At 40.2% G+C, this 4,513-nt stretch overlaps 1 long non-coding RNA gene across 2 annotated transcripts; it reads right to left on the bottom strand.

The window, feature by feature from the left end:
- Nucleotides 1-1,446: 1,446 nt before the first annotated feature.
- LOC114002851 lies at nucleotides 1,447-4,125 on the bottom strand. 2 transcript variants are annotated; one of them, XR_005562295.1, is made up of 3 exons: nucleotides 4,009-4,125; nucleotides 2,165-2,264; nucleotides 1,447-1,799 (listed from the first exon to the last, which is right to left on the bottom strand). It is a non-coding gene; the product is annotated as an uncharacterized LOC114002851 (long non-coding RNA). The 2 variants fall into 2 exon arrangements; XR_005562294.1 differs by having other exon boundaries at nucleotides 2,159-2,264.
- Nucleotides 4,126-4,513: the final 388 nt, after the last annotated feature.

The following is a 4,513-nucleotide window of genomic DNA, read 5'->3' on the forward strand; positions in this document are numbered from 1 at the left end:
TTGGCTCGTGGGTCAAGCACAGAGGGTACTTGAATGGGGTGACATCAGACAGGCAACCTGTCACTAGTGGGGTTCCACAGGGCTCCATCTTAGGCCCTGTGGTCTTCAACATCTTCATAAATGACTTGGATGCAGGACTGGAAGAGATACTAAGCAAGTCTGAAGATGACACAAAACTGGGAGGAGCTGTTGACTCCTTTGAAGGCAGGAAGTCCCTGCAGAGAGACTCCAACAAATTAAAGAACTGAGCAATCACCAACCATACGAAGTTCAACAAGGGAAAGTGCTGGATTCTGCACCTGGAATGGGGTAACCCTGGATGTATGGACAGTCTGGGGAATGAGATGCTGGAAAGTAGCGTCATGAAAAGGGACCTAGGGGTCCTGTTTGATGGCAAGTTGAATGTGAGTCAGCAGCCAGGCAGCCCTGGCAGCCAGGAGCACCAACTATGTCTTGGGGCATCAGGTAAAGCATCACCAGTCAGTCAAGGGAGGTGATTGCCCCACTCTGCTCTGCACTGGTGTGGCCTCACCTTGAATATTGTGTGCAGTTTTGGTCACCACAACATAAGAAAGATATTAAGCTATTAGAGAGCACCACAATATAAGAAAGATATTAAGCTATTAGAGAGCATCCAAAGGAGTGCAATGAAGATGGTGAAGGGCCTTGAAGGGACGCCGTGTGAAGAGTGGCTGAGGTCATTTTGTCTGTTCATCCTGAAGAAGAGGAGATTGAGGGGAGACCTCATCACAGTCTACAACTTCCTTGCGAGGGGAAGAGGAGGGGCAGGTGCTGATCCCTTCTCTGTGGTGACCAGTGATAGGACAAGAGGGAATGGCCTGAAGTTGTGTCAAGGGAGGTTGAGATTGGCTATTAGAAACTGTATTTCTTTCATCATTCTTTTACAATTGAGAATAGCCTTTGATGTTTCATCTCCTCAGCTCCTCAGTAAGTTCTTTTGTAACTAACAAAATGTAGCACATTTCTTTCTGAGTAGCAAGGCTGTAAAGCAAGCTTATTTTAAAAAAGAAGAAAACAATGAAAGTTATGCAGATAAATTAATCAATCCTAGTGTATTAGAGAATATTAAATGGCCTGCCAACACAAAATTCTCCAGCATTCAGTTTCAGTAAAGTTCAAGACGTAAATGTCAAGGAATAAAAATAATTCTTCACAAACATAGAATGTATAGAACTGTATCTAGGTGAACAGTCATCAACTATGACAATTTTGGATCCATTTGTAGGAAGAGATGAGGTGAGATGACAATGAGGTGAATTTAAGAAAAAAAATACCACAAAAACTAATTCTGTTGGAAACAGTGTAATGTTGCATCTCACTTCTTAAAATATACCAATCACAATGATAGAATTGAGGGGAGAAGCAACTTGATCCACTGAAAACAGATCAGAGTATCTGATGGTTCTTCTGCTTTGTGTTCCTTGCTGATACAAAGCTTTAGAGAAGTTTTTCTGTCCATAGTGCTTGAGCAGAGTTTATTGAGCCCAGAATTCTTCTCTAATGAGAAGAGAGGAGGTTTGAGGCAGAGCAAAAGAGCTTGGCTTTATTGATTTATTATATAAAAGTAGCTGGGACAAAAAGTCTTCCTTTGGTGCATTCAGCTTTCCACTGCCAAAACTTTTGCTGATCTTGCTCTTGACATGTTCACCTTTTGTAACTTCTGACTCCTTCCATTTGGATCCTTTCTTCCAGATACTTTCTCATGCATTCTTGCTCTCCTCTCATCCGCTTCCTCTTCAGACACCATTGACCCTACAAGATACCAATTCTTGCTGCACCTGTATAAACAACAAGGGGAAGTCAGCTCCTCCTGCCCCTCAAATACCCTCAGAAAATGTAAGGCAAATCTTCAGATTCAGTAACTAGGATTTTTGATAGTACACCACTTCTAGGTAAATGGATTTCTGATGAAAGATACTAAATGTAGTATCTACAGAATATGCCATATAGTGACCCCTAAATAAATTTTAACACAGTTTTGGGAGTTGTACCTACTCACATATTAATCTGATCACTTTCAAAAGGATAACCTTATAATAAAATACATCAGGTTCCATTATACTGCTGTTCTTTTTCAGCAAGACCATTCAAATAGTAACAAGTGCTCAAAAGAATTATTAGGTGAAGAGAGACTCACTCTTACATAAGGAGATGAGAAGGTGTGGTACTGTGTTCCCCTGCCCTGATTTCTGCTTAAGCAACAGCTGCTGGTCCTGATGGCTGCATCTGGCTTAAATTGAATTCTGAAGAGACAGATAACACAATAGCTGAGGGCTATAAATATTACTCAGGTGCTGAGGGCTAGTTGAGCAAGCGCCATCTGAAATATGACTGGTGTGTAAATGTGACTATAAGTCAGTCATCTTGTTTCATAAATAGTGAACAGCCCAGAGCCCACTGAGCTCTCCTGCATGGTGGCAGGCTGTATGCCAGGATCTCCTCTTGAGTAGGGATGCCTCTTAAGATTACTTCTTATTGTGTCAAGTAACTGAATAAATGACTTGGAAATAATTGCACTGAAATTTTGAAATCTTAGCTAACTTATATAAAGAATACATAATCCTTAGATATAAACTTTTGACAAAGTTGGCACTAAATCTGGATTCAGCCGCACCTAGTCTCCACTCTGGGAAAGACTTTAGAACTCAGGGGTGTCCTTTCTGAACCTCATGTTTCATGAGGAGGGTCTCCCTAACAGTTTTATGTTCTATGCAGTAAATAATCAAGTGTACCTTGCCATGGAATCTTGTTAAGCCATTAACCAATTTGCCATTGTTAACTCAGTGTCTTATATTTATAAAATATATTTTAGCTTCTCTCTGATAAGTAAAGTGCATCACTGTTTCCATGACAGAAAGGGTTGGCATAACTTCTCAAACAACAGTTTAGAGACAGGCCACAGGCAGGCACATCTACAAGATAGCTCAGTCTCCAGGTTGAGCCGAAATGGGCTCCTGGGCCCATGGGTAGGGGTGCAGGGAGGCTGAAGGGGAGAATAGTCTTAGTCAGTAAAGCCTGTTAGACCTGAGAGTTTGTAGGGGGAAAAAAACCAAACCAAACCAAAACTATCAAAAAATCAATCAGTTCTTTCCATACAGAAGATGCCATTTCCATATCAAATTACCTTAGCACAGTCACTATTGGCTCATTTTTCCTAACTCACCACCTTTTTCTGTGCAAAAAGCAAGGAGGAAAGCCCCCAGATGTGCTGGGGGCAGGCAAAGGAGGAAATGCATGGACCATGTACTTCATCTGTTTTATCAGAGTATGAATTAGCTTTACTGTTTTCTACCTTTGTAGGATGGGAGGTGTAGTTTCACAAAAAGGGACATACACAGGCAAATTTTCCATGCCTTTTTCCTGAGTGTGATTTTATGGAGTAAATATGAAGTTCAGAGAACTTAGTAGCAATGATATCAAATGAGTGGACTTCAGAAAGTGCTCTTCTACAACTTGTTAGGTAATGAATCTCTTACCTTCTCTGGTTAATTCAGATCATAACAGTCATTAGGCTTGAAATAAGTTGCAAAGGAAATACCTCATAGAATTGCGTTATAGCTCAGTCAGTGACAGTTTTGGAGAGATTAGATTATGCTTGAGAGCGCAGAATTTTATCTTTGTTTCCTTAAAAGTTATTCTCCTCCAAATAAGTTAAACCTTTTTGGTCTCTGTCTTTACACTGTCCATCTTATCTTACACTCGGTAAAACTAGAGATTGGGAAGTACTTTTCTCTTTTTGTCACTCCTTCAGCATAATTTCTCTTAGAAAGGCATAAGAAAGGGTCCAAAAAGTGGAGAGAGATCTTCATTACGTTGTATATTTTCAGAGTAGCAGGTGCCATCCCTCAAAAAGAAGGATCCTCTTAAACTCTGTCTGCACCTACTGTTAGCTCTCATGTTTACTAAACTGAGTAATTTGATACCACCAGCATCACCTCACTATTTGCCTTCCTTTCCAGATGATTCATACAAACATTTAATACAAACCTTGGTTGTAGCACAGATATCTGTAAACACCCTTTTATAAAAATTGATCATCTGCTCCTACTATCCATATCAATCTCTTAACTAATTACTTATCCTGCAAGATCTTTCCTTAGATAACTGATGAATGAACTTGCTAAGTACTTTTATAAACTCAAAGATTGTATCAAATGACCCTACCTTGTCCATGTACTCCCTGACTGAATTCTGGGGTCTGACCTCACAGCTAATCCTTCTGTGAGCAGGAGAAGAACTTCAGCAGTATTATGACCCAGAACTATCCAGTCTAGAAATCATGTTGACTATTCCTCAATTTGTTGTATTTATACAAGAGTCTACTAAGTACATTAGTAATGTAAAAGCATCAGTCTTACTTGTTTGTGGTTTCACAGGTGGCCCTGTAAAAGAATTTCCACATTTTTCATTCTCCAGTCCTGTCATGACAGAAAGACTGCTCTGTAGACTAAATACGCACACCATAGCCAGAAGTTACAGACCACTCCTATTT

The sequence above is a fragment of the Pipra filicauda genome, unplaced genomic scaffold (genome assembly GCF_003945595.2).
Source record: "Pipra filicauda isolate LSUMZ 115617 unplaced genomic scaffold, ASM394559v2 scaffold99_size2403431_pilon, whole genome shotgun sequence".
In the NCBI taxonomy this organism is placed as follows: Eukaryota; Metazoa; Chordata; class Aves; order Passeriformes; family Pipridae; genus Pipra; species Pipra filicauda.